Source organism: Anomaloglossus baeobatrachus, chromosome 3 (genome assembly GCF_048569485.1).
Source record: "Anomaloglossus baeobatrachus isolate aAnoBae1 chromosome 3, aAnoBae1.hap1, whole genome shotgun sequence".
NCBI classification, from domain to species: domain Eukaryota; kingdom Metazoa; phylum Chordata; class Amphibia; order Anura; family Aromobatidae; genus Anomaloglossus; species Anomaloglossus baeobatrachus.
Window position 1 is genome coordinate 229,802,548 of NC_134355.1, and position 13,547 is coordinate 229,816,094.

A 13,547-nucleotide genomic window follows, 5' to 3' on the forward strand; every position below is an offset into this window, starting at 1 on the left:
ATTACGTCCCGAGGATTAGCATTTTCTGTTGGTTTGGAGTCCAGTGATCTATGCGCTCTGTCCAGTTCCAAGCGGGAATCCCGTGGTAGGTCCAGAATGGAGTTGAAGAGACGCCCTAAGGATGCATCCAGGTCCTGGGGGGCTATGGACTCGGGGATACCTCTTATCCTGATGTTATTACGTCTGCCCCTGTTCTTCAAGACACTTCTCAGGTAGGTGATGTTCCTATATGGTCCTGCGCATTATACGAGACCTTATGGTACGTTTGTATATTATAACTGTAGTGTAGGGACCCCCCTTATAGAGATTTGCCGTGACGGGGCAGGGGGGCTCAAATCATTGATCAATTATTTGCCAAAAATCTCATTGAATTGTTACAGTAGGAATGAATTTGTGAATATTACACTTTTTACTTTTTCATTGCTGCATGCCACTCATAAGCAGTGCTGGCTCTCCCCCCCATTTCTCGTTTACTGGTCAGGTGGTTGACCGCCACTATGCCATGCACGCCCAGTGTGGTTTGCAAATTCCTTCTGTTACCATCAAAATTTATGTTGGTGCCTGTTCACATACAGCCACCGCCTCCTGTTCCATAGGCATTATTACTTAAGCACCACCTGCCTGGGGCTGTTCCGCCCTTCATCCATGTCTGCTGGTCTGACACTGTGGGGGCTAGTTCTGACATTGTGCTGGTGTGTGTGGTTCTGCCACACACGCTGGCACCTGGACTGCCCATCTACTCGCAGTTGTCAGCCCTTGCAGCATGGGAGCGGTTCTGACACTTCTCAGGTAGGTGATGTTCCTATATGGTCCTGCGCATTATACGAGACCTTATGGTACGTTTGTATATTATAACTGTAGTGTAGGGACCCCCCTTATAGAGATTTGCCGTGACGGGGCAGGGGGGCTCAAATCATTGATCAATTATTTGCCAAAAATCTCATTGAATTGTTACAGTAGGAATGAATTTGTGAATATTACACTTTTTACTTTTTCATTGCTGCATGCCACTCATAAGCAGTGCTGGCTCTCCCCCCATTTCTGTGTGGAGGAGACCTGAAGGCAGCTGGTATCTTTCCCCTTTCAGGAGATGAGAGAGTCTCATTTATAGAAGAATCCCCTAGAGTGTCCAATGCATTTACAGTCCCTTTTCCATCTGTTTAGAATGGGTATTAGAAGGAACTCTGCTTCCTGTCAAGTGAATTGTCTGTTCCCCACTGCATTGGCTGAATATGTGTTCTGGTATATAACTCTGCTTCCTGTGATGTATGCTATGTCATTTTCATAATCTATGTAATACTCACTGATGTATGACTGTATATTCCTCTTTGTAAATGTTATCTGATGGTGGATGGTGTAAAGCTGTGTAGACTGGAAGTCCGGGTGGGTGTCAAATGTCCTGTTCCCTTTGATTCCTTAATCATCCCCTGGTGTGATCAGCATTTGTTGATTTCCCTTAACAAGCTGAGCTCCCATAATCCCACTCACCTACCCCTCTAGTCAGCCCCATATATTTGTGTCTTTCTTAAGGGGTGCATGCATGCGGGGTGTTGCATGCATGCCATCTCTTGCTAAGTGCCATCATTGCGAAGTGCTGGGCAGTTACCTCAATGGCAGTTAGTCAGGGCAGGAGTCTGCAGGTAAATTACTCTTTGACGCCATCTGTTTTAACCTTGACTATTATTTCACTCTCTATCATCCTATGTGCTTTTTCTGTTCACTTTCACCGCCCTGTCCCCCCTCCATCACCACTCATCCACATCAGCCCCTCTCTCCTCCCCTCTGATATGTACAGCTCCCAGGCTCTTTTCACCTATCTTAATAATCTGATTCAATCAAGCTCCAGGGACTTCCAAAAAAAGCCATGCCACAAGTCCAAAAACCATCTGACCCTTCTCCTTCTACTCCTACTTCTTTCAGGTGATATCTCTCCTAATCCTGGCCCACCCCAGGCTAACTTTACCCCCTCCCCCACCTCCCATAGAAACCCTGATAATATTATTACCATTCCCTGCACACCCTCACTTCCCTCTTTTAATTGTGCTCTCTGGAATCCATGGTCTGTATGTAACAAGCTTCCTTACATCCACAACCTCTTTCTCAATAACTCTCTTAACTTACTAGGCCTAACTGAAACCTGGATTCAGGATTCTGATACTACTTCCCCTGCTGCCATCTCTCATGGTGGTTTACACTTTTCCCATTCACCAAGACCTGGAAACAGACATGGTGGTGGAGTGGGCTTACTCCTGTCCCCACAATGCACTTTCCAGGTCATCCCCCCAGCTCCATCACTCTCATTCCCATCCTTTGAGGTCCACACCATCAGGCTCTTCCATCCCCTCTCCCTCAGAGTAGCTGTCATATACCGTCCACCAGGCTCACCCACCCAGTTCCTTGACCACTTTTCAGCCTGGCTGCCACACTTCATGTCCTCAGAGTTACCAACCCTGATCCTAGGAGACTTTAACATCCCCATGAACAGCCCATCCTCCCCATCTGCATCCCAGCTTCTATCTCTCACCACCTCCCTTGGCCTCTCACAGCTCTCATCCTCTGAGACACATGAAGATGGTAACACCCTTGACCTGGTCTTTATCCGCCTCTGCTCAATCTCTGACTTTGACAACTCACCTCTTCCCCTCTCTGACCACAACATCCTCTCCTTCAAGCTCACAAACCCTCGTCCGCCCCAGCACACTCCCACCAATCACACATTCAGAAACCTACAGGCCATCGATTCTCAGACACTTTCAGACTCTTTACACGCATCACTGTCCCCTATATCCTCACTTTCCTGTCCTGATCTGGCTGTAAAGCACTACAATGACACACTCAGGACTACGCTAGACCAAGTAGCGCCCCTCACCCTCAGAAAGACCAAACACAGAGTAAAACAGCCCTGGCTCACATCCCAAACTCTACTTCTTCAGCGATGCTCCAGGAGCGCCGAACGCCTATGGAGGAAAACCCGCACACCAGAAAACTTCATCCACTACAAGTTCATGTTAAGGACCTATAACTATTCCCTTCACCTCGCCAAACAGACCTACTTCACCACCCTTATTTCCTCACTTGCCAACAATCCAAAAAAACTCTTTGACACCTTTCACTCCCTCCTCAGTCCCAAAGTACAGACCCCTGTCACAGCCCTTCATGCTGATGACCTGGCCTCGCATTTCACAGAGAAAATTAAAAACATCCGCCAAGAGATCAGCTCCCAGCCACCAAGCCCTGTGAATCCCATCCCTCCCCATATCCCATCCAGCTCACTCTCCACATTTGACCCAGTCACAGAGGAGGAAGTCTCCAGGCTCCTATCCTCCTCTCGTCCTACAACTTGCCCTACTGATCCCTTCCCCACACCTCTACTCCAGTCCCTCTCTCCGGTTGTCGCCACTCACCTAACTAAAATCTTCAATCTCTCTCTCTCTTCGGGTATCTTCCCCTCCTCCCTCAAACACTCTATCATTACTCCATTATTAAAAAAACCTTCTCTCGATCCGTCCTGCACAAGCAACTACAGACCAGTCTCTAATCTCCCCTTCATCTCCAAACTCTTGGAGCGCCTGGTCTACTCTCGTCTCACCCGCTACCTTTCCACTCACTCTCTTCTAGATCCTTTACAGTCTGGCTTCCGCCCTTTACACTCAACAGAAACTGCCCTTGTCAAAGTGACCAATGACCTATTGACAGCAAAACGTAACGGTGACCACTCTCTGCTTATTCTTCTTGACCTTTCTGCTGCCTTCGACACTGTTGACCACCATCTCCTTCTCTCTATGCTCCATTCTATCGGCCTAAAGGACACTGTGCTTTCCTGGTTCTCTTCCTATCTTTCTGGCCGCTCATTCAGTGTATCATTTGCTGGCTCCACATCTTCTCCTCTTCCTCTCACTGTTGGGGTCCCTCAAGGTTCAGTCCTTGGCCCTCTTCTTTTCTCCCTCTACACTGCTCCAATTGGTCAGACCATCAGCAGATTTGGCTTTCAGTACCATCTTTATGCTGATGACACACAGCTATACACCTCCTCCCCTGAGCTCACCCCCGCTGTACTGCAGAACACAAGTGACTGCCTGACTGCAGTGTGTAACATCATGTCTGCTCTCTATCTGAAACTTAACCTTTCCAAAACTGAACTTCTTCTTTTCCCTCCATCTTCCAACTTTCCTCAACCTGACATCTCCCTCTCTGTGTGTGGCACAACGATAAGTCCTAGGCCGCAGGCCCGCTGCCTGGGGGTTATACTTGACACTGATCTCTCCTTCACCTCCCACATACAATCTCTTGCCCGCACCTGCCGCTTGCACCTCAAGAACATCTCTAGAATCCGCCCCTTTCTCACTATGGAAACGACAAAAACCCTCACCGTGGCCCTGATCCACTCTCGCTTGGACTACTGTAACTCTCTATTAATTGGTCTCCCCCTAACTAGACTCTCTCCTCTACAGTCAATCCTTAATGCAGCAGCCAGGGTCACCTATCTGGCTAACCGCTACTCGGATGCCTCTGCTCTGTGCCAGTCATTGCACTGGCTGCCCATATATCATAGGATCCAATTCAAACTGCTAGTTCTCACCCACAAAGCTCTCCACAGTGCAGCACCCCCCTACATCTCCAACCTCCTCTCTGTCTATCAGTCCACCCGTTCTCTACGCTCTGCAAGCGACTTTCGACTAACATCCACACTAATTCGAACCTCCCACTCTCGGATCCAAGACTTCTTCCGAGCTGCACCAACCCTCTGGAACGCTCTACCCCAAGAAGTTAGGACAAATCACAACTTACTCAGCTTCAGACGCACCCTAAAGACGCATCTTTTTAGGGCGGCCTATCACACTCCCTAATCAGATTCGATTCACATAGTCCCTCTACAACCTCTCACAACATAACTCCACATCAAACTCCATGGCACCCAAAGGCATCTCAAGGCTCGGGCCCACTGGTCCAGGAAACCATTATCCAGCCCCATTTCCGTGAGATGGTTGGATTGTCATTGTAAATAAGCACTTGAACCTTGCCTCTCCCCCCATCTCATTGTAGATTGTAAGCTCTCACGAGCAGGGTTGTATTTTTTTCCCTCTAAATATTGTATTTCTATAACTGTTACTTGTTTGTATATGATCCTCCTGAATTGTAAAGCGCTACGGAATATGTTGGCGCTATAGAAATAAAGATTATTATTATTATTATTATTATTAGCTGAGGATAAAGGGGCCTCCAATGAGCTATGTATATCAGTAATATATGGATCATCACTAAGGCTCCCAACCCTCAAAAGCTCTGCACTGAGCAATGCCTCCCTGTAATTTTCCAATGTCTCCCGTGGAGAGGGCATTATATGGGGGATGGTATTATGATCTTGCTGCTTGTTCCCCATGGGAGTCTTCCCTGCTGCTGATATGAGAGGGGATGGCTGCATCATCAGGGGTCTCCCCTGTGTCTTACCCCCATCCTGGTCGTCAGCGTCCTGCCCTGCCCGCTGTCCCACTTCATCCCGCTCCCTCGGGTGGTGAGTCCCAGATGCTGCAACTGCCGCCATGAGGTGAGTGGAGGGGGCTCCCATGTGCTGCACGTCCTCACCGAGGCCGAGCTGGTGATTGCCGCTGCTCTGCTTTCCCAGTACCTTCGCCGTTAGGGGCATCCCGGGCAGCTGAGGCTGTGTGATGTGGCCGCCCTCCTCCATGCTGCAGGGTAGCGGGGATGTCTCCCGGAGTGCTGCGGCCGCCATTTTAGCTGAGGATGACACTCGGCTGGTGGAGCTCCGTAAATATCTCGTTATACGTGAAGGGGCCAATGTCTGGTGCTTTGTCTTTGGCTTGCCGCTATTGCTCTTTCTCTTAGCCGGCATTGGCTGATGTAGAGCTGGGTATGTGTCTCAAAAAAGGGGTCTAGGGCCTCTCCAGGGAGAGCAGCGTCCTCACTCCTCCATTGCCAGGCCACGCCCCCGTGTCACGATATTTAAGCACATTTGGACTGAAAACCTCTCATTAGCAGATAGAATCAAAAGGCTAGACTCACCTTTGGAGAAGTGGCCCACAGTTCATTTTAGTGATGAAAGCAAGTTTAAATTATTTAGGTCTCATGGGAAACATTGTTTGCCGACAAACTGGGGAAAGACTGAACCCAAAGTGTGTAAAAACGTCAGTGAAGGGTGCTGAAGTGTCATGGTTTGGGGAATGTTATCTGCAGCAGGAGTTGGACCTCTCATACACCTACATGGCAGAGTACAGTCATATGAAAAAGTTTGGGCATCCCTATTAATGTTAACCTTTTTTCTTTATAACAATTTGGGTTTTTGCAACAGCTATTTCAGTTTCACATGTCTAATAACTGATGGAGTCAGTAATATTTCTGGATTGAAATGAGATTTATTGTACTAACAGAAAATGTGCAAGCCGCATTTAAACAAAATTTGACCGGTGCAAAAATATGGGCACCCTTATCAATTTTTTGATTTGAAGACTACTAACTACTTTTTACTGACTTACTAAAGCACTAAATTGGTTTTGTAACATCATTGAGCTTTGAACTTCATAGGCAGGTGTATCCAATCATGAGAAAAGGTATTTAAGGTGGCCACTTGCAAGTTGTTCTCCTATTTGAATCTCCTATGAAGAGTAGCATCATGGGCTCCTCAAAATAGCTCTCAAATGATCTGAAAACAAAGATTATTCAACATAGTTGTTCAGGGGAAGGATACAAAAAGTTGTCTCAGAGATTTAAACTGTCAGTTTCTACTGTGAGGAACATAGTATGGAAACAGAAGAACACAGGTAAAGTTCTTGTTAAGCCCAGAAGTGGCAGGCCAAGAAAAATATCAGAAAGGAAGAGAAGAATGGTGAGAACAGTCAAGGACAATCCACAGATTACCTCCAAAGACCTGCAGTTTCATCTTCCTGCAGATGTTGTCAATGTTCATCGGTCAACAATACAGCGCACGTTGCACAAGGAGAAGCTGTATGGGAGAGTGATGCGAAAGAAGCCGTTTCTGCAAGCACATCACAAACAGAGTCGTCTGAGGTAAGCAAAAGCACATTTGGACAAGCCAGTTACATTTTGGAAGAAGGTCCTGTGGACTGATGAAACAAAGATTGAGTTGTTTGGTCATACAAAAAGGCGTTATGCATGGAGGCAAAAAAACACGGTATTCCAAGAAAAGCACTTGCTACCCACAGTAAAATTTGGTGGAGGTTCCATCATGCTTTGGGGCTGTGTGGCCAATGCCGGCACCGGGAATCTTGTTAAAGTTGAGGGTCGCATGGATTCAACTCAGTATCAGCAGATTCTTGACAATAATGTGCAAGAATCAGTGACGAAGTTGAAGTTACGGGGATGGATATTTCAGCAAGACAATGATCCAAAACACCGCTCCAAATCTACTCAGGCATTCATGCAGAGGAACAATTACAATGTTGTGGAATGGCCATCCCAGTCCCCAGACCTGAATATCATTGAAAATCTGTGGGATGATTTGAAGCGTGCTGTCCATGCTCGGCGACCATCAAACTTAACTGAACTGGAATTGTTTTGTAAACAGGAATGGTCAAATATACCTTCATCCAGGATCCAGGAACTCATTAAAAGCTACAGGAAGTGACTAGAGGCTGTTATTTTTGCAAAAAATATTAATATCAATATTAATGTCACTTTTATGTTGAGGTGCCTATACTTTTGCACCGGTCAAATTTTGTTTAAATGCGGATTGCACATTTTCTGTCAGTACAATAAACCTCATTTCAATCCAGAAATATTACTCAGTCCATCAGTTATTAGATATATGAAACTGAAATAGCTGTTGCAAAAGCCCAAATTGTTATAAATAAAAAAGGTTAACATTAATAGGTGTGCCCAAACTTTTTCATATGACAGTAAATGCAAGTGTGTATCAGAACCTTCTTCAACAACACATGGTTCCTTACTTGCATTCATCACTCAATCAGCCAGCAATTTTCATGCAGGACCATGTCCCCTGTCACACAGCAAAATCGGTAAAGCAATTCCTTGAAACAGAAAACATTGAAACAATGAAATGGCCAGCCAAGAATCCTGATCTAAATCCAATAGAAAACCTCCAGAAAATCCTTGATGACAAAGTTATGGCCAAGAAACCCACAACAGTCAAAGAACTGTGGAAAAGTAAAAAATAAAACTTCGGCACTCAGATGAAAAAATGAAAATACAAGTCCAGATGATGATTTTGTCTTGGGCACATTGGTAATTGATAGTTCTACTTTATAGAGATACAGTCGTACGTTTTCTGTATGATTATTCTTCATTTGAATATTTGTACATATATGCTTTTTTATAGCTCTATTCTATAGATGAGATATTGCTTGTCCTGGATTTCACAGGTGTACTGATATGCTTCTCATGTTCTATTTAACTATATTTTTACCGGTGAGTGTATATAGAGGGGTGGTCCCGTCTTCGTTGACATTGGCATATTATTTATTCCTTCACTCTCATTAATCACTACCTCTTTTTTATGAATTTTTTCTCACTTGTGCATTCCACGTTTGTTCCTGGGTCCTTTCTGCGGTATAGCATATTTTCGTGTTACCGTGTTTCCCTGAAAATAAGATGTCCCCCGAAAATAAGACATAGCAGGAGTTTTCAGGGATGCTTTAATATAAGACATCCCCTGAAAATAAGACATAGCTGCGGTGAATAATGAAGTGTCATGCAGCGGTGAAAGAGTTAAAGACACTGCAGGACACTTCATTATAGGCAGCGGAGACCCCCCAGAAGAGAGAAGACAGGAGAAAGAAGACCCCCGATCATACTTACCAGACGCCGACCGGGTGCAGGTGAGCGCATCAAGGTCCTGCAGCGGCGGAAGACACACACACACACACACACACGCGTGCACACACGCACTCACTCTCACACACACATCAGATCGCATCCACACACTCACAACTCCGACAATATCGCTTGCTTCTCGGCGGCGATACTGTCCCCTGTGCAGTGACCTTCCAGGACCTGCTGGAGGATCACATGGCCGGAAGCATGTGGTATCTCCGGATGTTGTGAATGTGTGAGCGCGTATGTGCGATATCGTCAGTGTGTGTGAGTGTATGCGATCGGATGCGTGAGTGTGTGTGTGTGTGAGTGTCGGCAGAGGAGCACGGCGTGCAGCACAGCTGCTGGGACCGCCCACCAGTGGGCACAGGGAGAAGTGGGGTGTGAGTGAATGTGATCAGATATGTGCGTGTATACTATCTGATGTGTGACTGATGTGTGACTGTGTGTGAATGTAAGCGATCGGATCTGTGAGTGTCGGCAGGAGGCAGAGGAGCACGGCGTGCATCACAGCCGCTGGGATCGTGGGGTGGGTGGGAAGAAGTGGGGTGGGTGTGTATTTGTGTGTGAGTGTGATCTGATGTGTGTGTGTGTGTGTGTGTGTGTGAGAGATCTAATGTGTGTGTGAGATCTGATGTCAGCCATACGTAGGGGAGCACAGCTGCAGGGAGATCACAGGGAGAAGTGTGTGTGTGTGTGTGTGAGATCTGATGTGTGTGTGTGTGTGTGTGTGTGTGTGTGTGTGTGTGTGTGTGAGATCTGGTGTGTGTGTGTGTGTGTGTGTGTGAGATTTGATGTGTGTGTGTGTGTGTGTGAGTTCTGATGTGTGTGTGTGATCTGATGTCAGCTAGACGCAGGGGAGGCGTGCAGCGTACCTGATGGGAGATCACAGAAGGATCTGGGAGCCATACAGACGCCCTGGGCTGGTAAGTATGACGATCCTGGGATGGGGGGGGTCTGCTTTTTGTGGTGGGTAAACTTACCCCCAACCATGTCTCCTCGAGAATAAGACACCCCCTGAAAATAAGACATAGTGCTTTTTTCAGGGCAAAAAAAAATATAAGACAGTGTCTTATTTTCGGGGAAACAGGGTATATCTAAATTATTTCTTTCTATGTCATGACCTGAGATTCCTTCCGACTACTAGCTTTCATCTGTGGTATTATTTTCTCTTTATTATTAAAATGATGTAAAATAATACATATTTCTGTTATATATCACATTGTAAACATTTTTTATGTCCCATTTGTATTATTCAGACAGTATATTGACAAAGGCTATAAAAAGCCTACTGGACACTGTCTTTTCTAATGATCACTTTTGGACTACTAAAATCAAATTAATTACATCTGAGTGCTAAAGTTTTATTTTTTACTTATTGGGTTATTTACTTCAGAGCACCAGCTACAGTTGAGCCAGGCCTCTCTCTTCATATAGAACTGAGGAAAAGACTGGAAGAAGAGTGGACCAAAATCACCCCAGAGCAGTGTGAGAGACTAGTGATGTCCTGTGGCCGCAGATGTGCTGAAGTCATTCAAAGCAAAGGCCTGTACACTTCCTACTGATTGGTGACTGTTGTTACCTTCAGAACATGTAGTTATAATGTTTCTTTGTGCTACAGTCATTGCTGTTCTCTAATTATGATCATCACGTTTTGCGCAAAATAAAGGGTTTATGTTGATAAACTTTGGATCTTTTGTAAAACACTGTTCTAGTGGCATGGTGTACCCATTACAAAAAAAACTTCAAATGTTGATCAATGTAGATTACATTATTTCTGAAAAAAGCAAGTGATCATACATTGTTCTCTAATTTGTTCTCGAGTGTATATGTCAAATAGATTTTTCAGTATGCTGGGGCAAAATTTTAATATTTGGAGCCCTACTTTTAATTTTTGACCACTTTCTGAAAATGACTCTGGTACTTTGTATTTTGCGTAGCCACTCCAAGATACCACCATTTCATGCTATGGCGGTATTGCTGGCACTTGCTACATCTTTATGTGAGCCTACAGAGAAACAATAAGAATTGATAATGTAGTGTGTAATTTTTGTTGTATTTTAGAGCTAAACAGCACCTTATATAAAAACTATTACATGTTATTCAAGTATTGAAACGCATACCCAAAAGACAAGCAACACAAATATGTAAATATATAAACAAGAAATATTGAGCTTCGAATAAAGGGTTAATAGATGTAATTTGAGGATAATAAGTAAAAATTGGGCAGCCTAATGAAAACCCTAAGTGAGATATCTATGCCTTACCGAACCATGGAGGTTGGCACTAGAGATGAACAAACTTGTTTGAGAAAGATTTGTCACTCTCTAATTTGGTACGAGCTTTGGCTCGTTCAGGTCGGCATCGGATTCACAAACACGTTTCTCAAAAATTAGCAAAGTTCATCTTTGTTCAGTAACTATTCACGTTTACACTATTGCAAAAACCATCCATTTCCGACCCCTTCACAGCCTTGTAAAGTATTTGCATGGCTGTGATTGGCCAGGGAAATCACTGTTAAAAAAAAAAAGAAGCAAAATAGTTAAAGCAGTAAATACTTACCAGTCTCCATGCAGCTGTAACACTACTTCCGGGATCGCTCATTAACCCTCATACATATTCCCTGCTTTTCTGCCCACCGGCAATCCTGGTGTCTGTGACTGGGTGCAGTCAGGGCCTTCATACATTTGGGAGGGCCCTCACTCTTAAATTTGTGAGGACCCGCTCTCATACATTTGGGAGGGCCCTCTCTCAATCATTTGGGAGGGTCCTCACTCATACATTTGGGAGGGCCCTCTCTCATACATTTGGTAGGGCAGTATGGTGGCTCAGTGTTTAACAATGCAGTCTCTGGACAGAATGTGCACAAGATGACGTCTGTGGATCTTTGTTTGGAGGGGGCCTCTTCCTCCTCCACATATCTACAGAGTCATCATATGGCCCTCAACCATAATTTTTGGAGAGCCATTAAGCGGCCTTCACTCATACTTGGGAGGGCCCTCTTTCATACACTTGGGGTGGGAGTCTTTTGCATTCAGGGTCTGTTTGTTACACCCAAGTGAAACCAGTTTCAGTAAAATGGAGCGCAGAATCCACAGATTCATTTAGGGTGTGTAAACAATAAATACAGTGCAAAGTCATCAATTTGTCATCCCTCTCTGTGTTTTGCATTCAGGACCTGTTTGTTACACTCAAGTAAAACCAGTTTCAGTATAATGGATCTCAGAATCCACAGATTAATTTAAAGTCTGTCACATTAATCTTTAAGATCATTCAGAACAATTGATGTGGACACAGCTTCCTCAGGCTAAAGACCCTGAAGTGTCGGTGTGCACTCAGCACAACCCTGGGGACTGCTTTTGTCACATCTGTCACCGAATAACCAATGTAAAAAATGTATATTAGACCATTCAAGAAATCACCGAAAATATACCTTAAAATATATCCAGTGAGAGAAGAGGTCTGTGGAGCTTGAGGGGACTCTGTGATACAGGTGATGGGAACTGATACAGAGCTCAGGTGAAATACTTTGTAGGATCAAACATGACAATGCTGGTGTTCTACAATGTGTAAGGGCAGCCAAAATATTACCCACTGGGAGCTTTCTGATACCCGCTGAAAAAGATGTTGAGGAGGGCCTCATAAAACATTATGTTACTATTGGTAAGGAGTGGCACTCCTAGAGTGATAGAGCTAATACACTATGTGCAAGGGCAGGCAAAAAAATCACCCCCTGGGGGCTCTCTAATACACACCGGTAGAGACGGCGAGGAGGGCCTCATAAAACATTGTGTTACAATTCGTAAGGAGTAGCACTCCTAGAGTTATAGATCCAATGCACTGCAATGCAATGTGCAAGGGCGGACAAAAAATTACCCGTTAATGTAATGAAGGAGTAAATTGTCTGTAAACCTCTTAAAACTGGTTTAGATAGTTACCTGGTCCAACAAAGAACTCTTGAGGGGTTTGATTTAACTGGGTAGATGCTGGGAGTGACTTCATTATATTTTCTACTATCGGATAATAGTTTTGTAACCGCCTCCATTTATGCATGAACTGTGTGAGGCTGAGGGAGTGAGGGTCTGCAGTGAAGGTGAAGTGCGGGGATTGCAGGTAAGTGCATAGTTTTAGCACAAGATCATAGTTGTGATAACTGCGTAATTGTTTAATTTAATAAGGGAATTGTGTGTCTGTTTGTCTGGGATACTGTGAAAAAAACAAAACAAAAAAAGTGTTTGTCTTGTGATTTAATTAGTAGTACTAGCCAACCCTGTTTCTAGAATCTTCTGGAAACTACTGGTAGTTCTTGTGGAACTATATATTCCAGCCAAAGCAAGCGGGCTCTGCAGTGAAGTGTGGGGTTTGCAGGTAAGTGCATAGTTTTAGCACAAGATCATAGTTGTGATAACTGTGTAATTGTTTAATTCCACAAGGGAATTGTGTGTCTGTTTGTCTGGGATACTGTGAAAAAAACAAAAAAAAAGTGTTTGTCTTGTGATGTAATTAGTAGTACTAGCCACACCTGTTTCTAGAATCTTCTGGAAACTACTGGTAGTTCTTGTGGAACTATTTATTCCATCCAAAGCAAAGTGAGGCTTGCTTAGTGAGCGAGGGTCTGCAGTGAAGTGCGGGGATTGCAGGTAAGTGCATAGTTTTAGCACAAGAGAATAGTTTGAAGTAATCCTTATAAGTTTCCCATTGTTTTTTCTTTGTTTTTCAACTTTCTTTCTGTACTATTTATC